The sequence below is a fragment of the Lithobates pipiens genome, unplaced genomic scaffold (genome assembly GCF_037356315.1).
Source record: "Lithobates pipiens isolate NorthernLeopardFrog02 unplaced genomic scaffold, aLitPip1_a1.2 Scaffold_22, whole genome shotgun sequence".
Lineage (NCBI taxonomy): Eukaryota > Metazoa > Chordata > Amphibia > Anura > Ranidae > Lithobates > Lithobates pipiens.
The window spans coordinates 27,907,247-27,918,658 of NW_027507784.1; positions in this window are offsets into that span (position 1 = coordinate 27,907,247).

The window sequence follows — 11,412 nt, forward strand, 5'->3', positions numbered from 1 at the left end:
TTTTTTCAAAAACATAATTCTGTATTTTTTTTTTTGATGGCCCCAGGGCTCTTCCATATTTACATATTTACTCAACTAGAGTATGTACAGTATATTTGAAATGTATCAACTCTGATGTACGGTACTTACTGCCTACCTCATTTCTTGAGGCTCTAAAATGCCAGAACAGTACAACTACCCCCCAAAACGACCCATTTTTGCAAAGCAGAAACTCCAAGGTATTTAGTAAGAAGCATGGTTACCTTTTTAAAGCTGCCATTTTTTTCAAGGAAGGAAGTAAATAAAATGTATTTTTTTTCTAGGGCTGTTACTGATTAAAATTTTCCTGTTCGATTAATCGATTTTATTAAATTGATTAATCGACTAATTTCGATTAATTATAAAGCACATACAGTTTTTACAATTTTTTTATTAAACTATAAGAAAAACTTAGAAAGTTAGTTTAACTTTAACTGTAATGTCCACATCTCCCAACATACTGTACTGTCCACATCTCCCCCATAATGTACTGTCCACATCTCCACCATACCTTAATATTCACGATTGTCTGCTCTGTCTGGAATAGACAGCAGGCAGACCCGTCCGTCCTCAGAGTAGATGGCACAAGCAGGTGGGTGATGATGACATCAGCCTCCGTTGGGTGGACTAAGATGGCCATGGCTCCGGAGCTAGGCCGAAGCCGCGGCCTTTCCTATGGGCAAGACCGCAGGGCTCACTCCGCGGATCGCCTTCGATCAAAATTATTTTGATCGATCAAAGAAATTAACGATTAATCGAACAATTAATTGTTAATTTCCGCAGCCCTCTTTTTTTCGCAAAGTTGTAATTTTAATAAGATATTTTAAACACACACAATTATATCTCTGAACATAGCATATGCATATACACAATTATGAAGCAAAAACACATTCTGATACTTCTCCTGAGTAACAGACTGAGTGTGAGGCCGCGTACACACGGGCGGACTGTTCGCTCAACTTTGTCCGCTGAACAGTGTTTCAGCGGACAGTCCGCCCGTGTGTGGGCTTTCAGCGGACAGTTTCAGCGGACAGTTTGACGGACAAAGTCTTTCGGAAATTCCGAAAAACTGTCCGCTGAAACTTTGTTTGAGCGAACAGTCCGCCCGTGTGTAGGCCACTTTCGAAATGAGCAAACTGTTCCCGCTCGGAGGAAAGTCTGCTCATTTCGAGCGCGTGTGAAGGTAGGCGGGGCCCGCGACGGAGACGTCGCGGGCTCCGCCGCCTGGAATGGACTTAAAGGGGAACCCCAACGCCGAAAAAAATCGGCGTGGGGGTCCCCCCAAAGTCCACAACAGACCCTTGTCCGAGCACGCTACCCGGCCGGCCAGGAAAGGGGGGCGAGCGAGCGCGCCCCCCCTCCTGAGCCGTACCAGGCCGCGTGCCCTCAACATGGGGGGTGCCTTGGGGAAGGGGGGGCCGCGCGGCCCCCCCACCCCAAAGCACCTTGTCCCCATGTTGATGAGGACAAGGGCCTCTTCCCGACAACCCTGGCCGTTGGTTGTCGGGGTCTGCGGGCAGGGGGCTTATCGGAATCCGGGAGCCCCCTTTAATAAGGGGGCCCCCGGATACCGGCCCCCCACCCTATGTGAATGAGTATGGGGTACAATGTACCCCTACCCATTCACCTGTAAAATAAAAGTACCCAAAAAAAAAACACAACACACGAGATAAAATATTTTATTGCACAGCTCCGGGGGTCTTCCGTCTTCGGGGGTCTTGTCCCCCTCTTCGGTTCTTCTGCCAGGCCACCGCGCCTTCTTATAGCTCTTTTGCAGGCGGTGGCCCGGTCTTCTGTCGCCGCTGTCGCCGTCGCCGCCTTCCGTTCTTCTTCTTCTTCTTCTTCTTCTTCTTCTTCTTCTCCAGGAGATGTTGACACGTCGCTCTCTCCGGCCGGAATGCCAGAGCCGCGCTGAGCGGTCACTTATATAGTGACAATGGGGCGGTGTCACATGGTATATGTCACATGGGTTGGTCACATGGGTTGATGTAACATGGGGACTATGACATCGTAAGGGGGCGGGGTCACCATGTGACCAACCCATGTGACATATACCATGTGACACCGCCCCATTGTCACTATATAAGTGACCGCTCAGCGCGGCTCTGGCATTCCGGCCGGAGAGAGCGTGGTGTCAACATCTCCTGGAGAAGAAGAAGAAGAACAAGAAGAAGAAGAAGAAGAACGGAAGGCGGCGATGGCGACAGCGGCGACAGAAGACCGGGCCACCGCCTCTAAAAGAGCTATAAGAAGGCGCGGTGGCCCGGCAGAAGAACGGAAGACGGCGACAGAAGAACGGAAGGCGGCGGCGGCGACAGAAGACCGGGCCACCGCCTGCAAAAGAGCTATATGAAGGCGCGGTGGCCCGGCAGAAGAACCGAAGAGGGGGACAAGACCCCCGAAGACGGAAGACCCCCGGAGCTGTGCAATAAAATATTTTATTTCATGTGTTGTGTTTTTTTTTTGGGTACTTTTATTTTACAGGTGAATGGGTAGGGGTACATTGTACCCCATACTCATTCACATAGGGTGGGGGGCCGGTATCCGGGGGCCCCCTTATTAAAGGGGGCTCCCGGATTCCGATAAGCCCCCCGCCCGCAGACCCCGACAACCAACGGCCAGGGTTGTCGGGAAGAGGCCCTTGTCCTCATCAACATGGGGACAAGGTGCTTTGGGGTGGGGGGGCCGCGCGGCCCCCCCTTCCCCAAGGCACCCCCCATGATGAGGGCACGCGGCCTGGTATGGCTCAGGAGGGGGGGCGCGCTCGCTCGCCCCCCTTTCCTGGCCGGCCGGGTAGCGTGCTCGGACAAGGGTCTGTTGTGGACTTTGGGGGGACCCCCACGCCGATTTTTTTCGGCGTTGGGGTTCCCCTTTAAGTCCATTCCAGGCGGCGGAGCCCGCGCCGTCTCCGTCGCGGGCCCCGCCTACCTTCACACGCGCTCGAAATGAGCGAACTGTTGCCTCGTGTGTGGGCTTTCAAAAGTTGCGCGGACTTAGTACAACGATCTAAGTCCGCTCAAAAAAAGTGCCGTGTGTGGGCGTGTTCGTTCATTCAAAAGTTTGAGCGGACTGTTTGACGAACTTAGTTTCGGCAAACAGTCCCCGCGTGTGTACGCGGCCTGAGACTTTTTAGGAGCCTAGCAGCATTGAAGAGCCCAAATTCCAAGGAGCACCATCCAGCAGTCAGCAGCAGAGAGGAGGACAGAACTCCTTCTACAAATCCTACTCCTCTCTGTGCAGCCGCACCACCCCCTTGTCTCCAACTCCCCTGGTCTCAGTATTCAGCAGATTCTGGCATCTTCAGCCAGCTTCTTTTCATCACCAGCAAAAAGTAACTAGGGTGCACTGTAATGTAAGAGTGGGTGTGGGACTCCTGACTTCTGCTGGGGGGGGGGGGGGGGGGGCTCTTGACATCTGATGTAAGAGAGGGAGGAATGCTCTGGACATCTAGTCTTATAGATGCAACCAGCCCTTTGAGGGCAATCAAAATGCAAATGCGGCCCGTGATGACACCCCAAGGGGCATAAATTAGACATCTGATTTCCTGACTACCTCTCACATTTTAGAGGCCCCAAAATGGCCATGGTTTGAAAAGCAAACACCCCACCATATTTTTTTTAAGAGGCATAGTGACTCTTTTTCCGATTTAAGTTATTTGCCAAAAGTTTTTGGAAAATGTTGAAAAAAAAATTAAATTTTTTTTTTTACAGAAAGTTGTAAATTAATAAGATATTTCTCACACACAGTATGATCAAGCTTATCATTTTATCTTAAAACTCATTCTGATAATGGAGTCCAAAATCCAAGGAGCACCTTCAGGCTGTCAAGGAGCATAAATTATGCATCTAATTTCATGATTACTGTTACAATTGTGGAGGCCCTGGAGTGCCAGGACAGTGGAACCACCCACAAAATGACCACATTTTGGAAAGCAAACACAAAAAATATTCTTAGGAGGCAAAGGGGTTAATTTACCAAAACTGTATAGTGCAAACTCTGGTGCAGCTCTGCATAGAAACCAATCAGCTTCCAGGTTTTTTTTTGTTGTCAAAGCTTAATTGAACAAGCTGAAGTTAGAAGCTACGTACAGCTGCACCAGATTTTGTTCTCTCCAGTTTTGTGAAATAAACCCCATAGCAAGTTATCTGAAGATTTCATTTTTTATCCAAAAATTTTTGGGAACATGATAGAAAATGAATGCTTTTACACAAAAATTTCAGTTAATAAGATATTTCCTCCCACACAGTATAGGCTTACTTGAAAATACACACCAAACACATTCTTCTACTCTTCCTAAGTATGGGAATACTACATGTAAGAGACCTTCACAGCCTAGTTACATAAATAGGAGGACTGTCTTGTACCTTGTGGCAGAGCCTGATGTGTAGAAGGAGACCTCTTGTAAACCCCCCCCCCGGCTCAAAGGCAACTGGTGTTGCCACAGTGGCCATGAGAGCACAGTGAGGTAAGACTGCCTTCAAGATCTTCCATTGGTCGCAGAGGTGTGTGGCAGGTGCAATACCAGAGCTGGGCTGGATAGCTGAAGCAGCGGATGGCAGCAGGAACAGTAGATGCAGACACACAGCAAATGGAGGACCGGCGTTACTGGGCACCACGCAGAGCAGGACAGACGAATAACTGGATGTAGGCTCAGACAAGCCAGGTTGGCAAAGGATGATCAGGTACAAGTATAAACTGTAGGCAGAGAATGGTCTAGGTGCAGGCAGGGTTTGGCAACAGGATATCAGGCAGATGAAAGATTTAACAAAGTCTTAAGGCAAGCCAAGTTCAGGCTAGGTGGAGAATACGCGTGGTCAGGATAAGCAAGGTCAAACACAGGAATCAAGCAAAGATCACAGGAACAGGTATACGGGTAAACCTGCGGATCAGACAGCAATGCACTAGCAATGCTGCCCTTATATAGGCCATTTAGTGCCGGCATCAATGGTTAAAATGTGCACGCGCTTGCGCATATGCGTTCGCCTGTGTGCATTAATCTTTATACACATAGGCGTTTGCCTGTACCCGGCAAGACGTGCACCTGCAGGAGTGCGTTTGCGTATGCGTATCGGATCCGCCTAGGAGCTTCGGTTGTACTATGGCCAGCATGTCCCTGACATTGCCTCCTCCCGACAGGCAGCGTCCAGATGCCCAGCTGGTTTTCCTTCTCTGGATAGGCATGGAAAAAAGCACAAATTAGCCCTTTTGCATAAACATTCAGTTCTGGCTCCCATTCTCTTCCAGACCATACTCTTTCCACTTAATTACCGGTAGATACTGTAAATGGTTCCTCCTTTTTCTACAGTCTACAATAGCTTCCACCTAATTTTCCTCATCTCCATCTACCAGCACAGGTTCAGGTGGACTAGACCCTAAATCAGTAAAGTCATCTGATAATAACAGTAATTTAGGGGCGCTCAGGAATAATCTAAACGTGAAATATTAATCAAACCATATCACTACCAAAATAACATTGATACAAAATATTAGATCCGAGATCTAATCACCATAGAAAAAGCATAATGTAAAAATATAAAATACAATAAGGGCAAGTGAATAACCAATCACATAATAAAGTCCCAATATGCATGTCTCTACATGGAAAAATCCTGGATGATCCAAGTGTCGAAACAAATATGATAATTGTGGTATAGCAGCAGATCCAAAGGGCTTGCGACTCCCTCCACCAAGAAAACAGCAATACACCACTTGTGAAGATACAAGTCTAAACTGCTTACCAAATTAGTTTGACCACTTTAATTAAAAAGTAAGTCAAACAGCGCCTGTACAGGTAATGCCTGCTCATATGGATGCTGGTGGAAATAACAATGGATAATACGTCCCCTTTCACAGACTCAGGAGGTATATATGAAAAAATACAAAAGGATCCATAGCGTAATACTGACTTTAATAAAAAAATAAATAAAAAACAGACAGCCAAATGGCTCCTTACGTGGTTGTGTGCCTGACCCGACACTGGGGCTGCTCGCCTTGACAGAAAAACTCGCTCTTCAAACGAACGGTATATTCCTTCCGCAATCGCTAGCAGCGTGTGTTCCAGGCTTTCAGACCGACAACCAGGGGGCTCGGAAGTGGCGTCAGAAACGTGACCAGGTACCGCTCCGACGTACGTTTCGTTGTTAATGTCCTCAGGAAGTCATCTGATACTACAGGTTTTAAAAGCAAAACATGAAATATAGGGTGTATTTTGGAGTCTGGTAAAGATAGTTCATATGATACCTCATTTAGTTTCTTCGACCTTGGGTTCAAGCTTCTTTGAGGGGCAAGCCAACTTGAGATTTGCTGTAGACAGTCACTAAGGATGAGCCGAAAACCCCCTGGTTCGGTTCGCACCAGAACCTGCCAACAGACCTAAAGTTCGTGTGAACTTTAGAACCCTATTAGAGTCTATGGGACTCGAATGTGCAAAATCAAAAGTTCTAATTTTAAAGGCTAATATGCAAGTTATTGTCCTAAAAAATGTTTGAGGACCCGAGTCCTGCCCCAGGGGACATGTATCAATGCAAAACAAAGTTTTAAAAACTATAGTTTTTTCGGGAGCAGTGATTTTAATAACGCTTAAAGTGAAACAATAAAAGTGTAATATTCCTTTAAATTTCGTACCTGGGGAGTGTCTATAGTATGCCTGTAAAGGGGCTCATGTTTCCCGTGCTTAGAACTGTCCCTGCACAAAGTGTCATTTCTGCAGGAAAAAAAGTCATTTAAAAGCACTCGTGGCTATAATGAATTGTCGGCTCTCCATAATACAGATAACAGTCATTGATAATAAAAAAAAAAGCATGGGGTTCCCCCAAATTCAATTACCAGGCCTTCAGATCTGGTATGAATTTTAAGGGGAACTCCACGACAAATTAAAAAAAAATGGCATGGAGTTCCCCCCAAAAATCCATACCAGACGCTTTATCCAAGTACGGAACCTGGCAGGCCGCAGGAAAAGAGGGGGGGACGAGAGAGTGCCCCCCCTCCTGAACCATACCAGGCCACATGCCCTCAACATTGGGAGGATGCTTTGGGGGTTTGTGACCCCTCAAAGCACCATGTCCCCATGTTGATGGGGACAAGGGCCTCATCCCCACAACCCTGGCTGGTGGTTGTGGGGGTCTGCGGGTGGGGGTCTTATCAGAATCTGGAAGCCCCCTTTAACAAGGGGACCCCCAGATCCCAGCCCCCCGCTTGAATTGGTAAGGGGGTACAAAAGTACCCCTACCATATCACAAAGAAAGTGTAAAAAAATGTTAAAAAACACACACACACCATTGGGAAAAGTCCTTTATTAAAAATAAAAATAAAATAAAATAAAAATTCCAGCGATGGTAATCCACTCTTGCTATCCAGCAATGGATGATCATCTCTCCGGGGTCAAACGATGGGTGATCTGATCCAGCGATGGGTGATCTCTCCCTCCAGCGCAGTGCATCCATCCTGTCTCCACCGGAGACGATGCGGGAATCCAGGCAGCCTGACACTTCTTAGCTGAGGAGGGCAGGGCCACCCGTCACCTAACCCCGCCCCCTCTGACACAAGGGGAAAGTCGGGCATCCCCAGTGATGTACGGGTGACCCCGCCCCCCTCTGATGTAATGCAAGTTTCCGTTACATTGATACATGTCCCCTGGGGCAGGACCCAGGTCCCCAAACACTTTTTATGACAATAACTTGCATATAAGCCTTTAAAATTAGCCCTTTAGATTTCTCCCATAGACTTGTACAGGCTTTTCGAATTTGCCGCGAACACCCCAAATTGTTCACTGTTCAGTGAACAGGCAATGTTCGAGTCGAACATGAGTTCGACTTGAACTTGAAGCTCATCCCTAACAGCCACACTCGGTCACCCACCTGGAGATTCAGTTCCCCCTTCTATTTCTGTCAAAAGCTTTCTTGTTATACACCTGCGCTTTAGACATTGCTTTTGCAATAATTTGTTATTACAGTTAAGAAAGTACACCATGCTCTGAACAGCTGGCACCGTGGATTCAGGAACAAAGTTAGGCAAAAAGGAAGGTTGAAAGCCATAGTTGGCGAAGAATGGGGACTGCCCCGTAGCAGAATGGATCACATTGTTATATGCAAACTCTACCAATGGTAGTAATGATGTTTTTCTGGCCCAGACCTTTAGGGGCGAACAGGCGCCGCCCCCCCATCTATGTGTCCGGCCCCCTCATTTACATGCAGGGCACCGGATGCATGGATTCCAATGGGGGTGTGTTTTTTGTTTAAGCACGTGATTAGAGTCAAAGGCTCTAATAGGCTTCAAAAAAGAGTGGGCTCGAGGAGCAGAGCACTGTGCCCAAAGCCCACCCAGTTGTGTGACAATAGCAAATGAATATTCACTATTGTAATCCAGTCACCCAATCGGCCACCAGGAGGAGAAGGGAGGAGACATTGGGGAACTGAGACAGCATCACCCGCAGCCCGGAGAGAGAAACCGCCGCCGGAGTGCTGCCTGTGAGATGGGGTAAGAGCAGGGCCCTGACCCCCCCCCCCCAAAAAAACCTCACCAGCCTCCACTGCTGGGATGTAGACATCTCGCTAATCCTTCCATTTCATTGCTCTTGCACAAACTTTCTGACTCCCCTGTTATAGCTTTGTGGTGACCAGTCTTTGTTGAAAGCCCTTGCGATTTTGGTCACAAAGCTACAGTTTGTTTGAAAGAATGTATCTGTAAAGGAGCACACTGGAATGGCTAAAGTGGGGCACTAACCTTGGGGCTCACTTCCTTGGGATTGTGGCCACCCCCTCCCTTAGGCTACCTTATTAAAGGGGTTAGGTTAAGGTGATGGGTTTGGGGGCAGTTCAGGTTATGTCCCTTTAAATATGGTAATGAGGGATCTGGATGGGGCCAATCGGATCCCAGGGAATGTTCGGGAAGAGGCTATAAAAGGGTCTCGGCAGTGTCAGCTGACCTCTTGGCGTGCAGCAGAGCTAGGAACAGTCCCTTGTCCAGCAGTTCATAGAGCATATGGGGAGAGCGGGTAGGGCGGGGGATTGGCTGAGCCGCTGCCTTTTACTAGCTGAAGAGGAAGAGCAGGTCCCACTGGAGCCAGTGGATGAAGCCACGGGGTCTCAGTCATGACCAGAGGAGCCACAGTGTCGGCCATGGACAAAGGGGATGAGTCCGGCCTGGCAGAAAACCCAGCAGAGGAGTCGGCTGTCCGAGCTGCAGCATATGCAGGAGGCAGGGCCAGAGCTGGAGGGTCTCCCTATGGTGGCAGCCTCGGTGGAGGAGTCACGGGCAGCGAGCGGCCGGAATAGGAGGAAGAAGCAGGGATACACGCTTAGTTACCACCAGCGGGAGGTGGGGCTGGACCAAGCCAGAGGTGGGAGGAGAAGCCCCCCTGTTGCAGAGCGACCAGTGGGGGCAAAGTTGCAGCACCCTATGTGGGCGAACGGGCGGTCCATGCAGGAGCTGTTCTCAGTTTTCAGAAATCAAGTGGGGATGCTTCCTGCTGTTGCCCAGCTGCTTGCCATCCCTCCAGTGGATGCCCATCTCGCTGCCATCCCTCGTGCTGTGGTCCAGGTGAGTGTCATTCCTCATGCTGACGCACAGCTACCTGCTGTCCCTCCAGTCAGCATATGCTGAAAAGAGGCAAATGCCTATTAGCCAATGCCACATCAGCATGAGCATGGTTGTTATTATAATATTAATGCCTGAAATGCAAAACATTACTGTATAGAATCAAACATTAGTATATTTATTTTCTCCATAGGTATGTGTTCAGCTCTGTAGCATAACAGTATACCCTGCTGCCCTCAAAGGTTCACGCCATGAGTTCAAATCTCACTGACAGCATCACCTCCTGAAAGCGTGCATTGTACTCAGCAGCATAATAAGCCAATGCATATCAGTTGGATTTATTCCATATTTTAACTCTTCAAATGCATGCAATGGTATGTACTTATTCCATAATATTATGGTGTGGAATTCCAAAAATCAAGGAAAAAAACATAGGGTCCCCCCAGTACATACCAGGCTCTTCAGGTCTGGTATGGACTTTAAGGGGAACCCCACACCAAAATGTAAAATAAAATTGATGTGAGGCCCCCAAAAATCCATACCATACCCTTATCCAAGCATGCAGCCTGGAGGTCAGGATAGGGGGGACGAGCGAGCACCCTCCCCTTCTGAACCATACCAGGCCACATGCCCCAAACAAGGGCCTCTTCCCAACAACCATGGTCGGTGGTTTTTGGTCTGCGGGCAGGGGGTTTATCAGAATTTAACAAGGGGGCTCCCAGATCCTGCCTCCCTATGTGAATAGGTATGGGGTACATCATACCCCTACCTGTTCACCAAAAAAGCAGTGAAATGTAAAACTATCAATCGCCAGTTTTTGACAAGTCCTTTATTGTAAAATAACTCCGAGCTGTCTTCTTCCCTGAGCCGTCTTCTCCAGATGCTGTCTCTACCTCCTCCATCTTCTCCCAGAGCCGTCTCTCCTACCGCTGCCAACTTCTCCATCTGCTGTTCTTCCACACAACCGGTTACTATCTAATTAAAAAAAGCCGCTCTTCTTCTGTGGTGGTCTTCCTCCACTGTGTTGCCATCCGCTGTGTGGCTTCTCTTAGCTATTGTACATAAGGTGGGACATTCCGATTTTTTATGATGGATTTTGTCCAAAACTGGTGTTGCATACACACAGTCGGACAAAGTTGTCGGAAAATCTGATCGTTCGTAACATGATGACTTTATTTAGTTACAACAGGACTACGTTCAGGCTAGTAGCCAATAGCTTTGGTCTAGGAATTTGATATGAGCATGCGTGGCACTTTGTCTGATCGGAATTCTCTACAAACGATCGGACAAAGTCCGATCAGACCATGTTGTCGGAAAATTTTATATCCAGCTCTCAAATTTTGTTGGTCGGACATTCCGACGGAAAAAGACAGATGAAGCCCACACACGGTCGGATTATCCGACAACACGGTCCGATCAGACATTTTCCGTCAGAATTTCAGACCGTGTGTACAAGGGCTTAAGAGCAGCTTTTTTTTATTGGCGGGTAACCGGCTGCGTGGAAGAACATATCAGCGGGAGAATGGGGCGGCAGCAGGAGAGACAGCTCAGGGAGAAGAAACCTCAAACACTAGTAAATGTATTTTCTAGGTATGATTGTGCTATGCCCAATAGGCTAGTGGTCAGCACTTCTGCTTTGAAGGACTCATGGGTTAAAATCCCAGAGAGTTACTAAAAGATTGAATTGGTGAAAAAAAGGCAAATGACAATTAGCCAAAGCAGCATATGCTGAAAATAGGTGAATGCCAATGCACTTTAATTTGGCTGATTCTATTATATTAACTCTTCAAATGCATGCAATGGTATGTAAGTATTCAATAATATTATGATGTGAAATTACAAACACCACACACTAGCTAA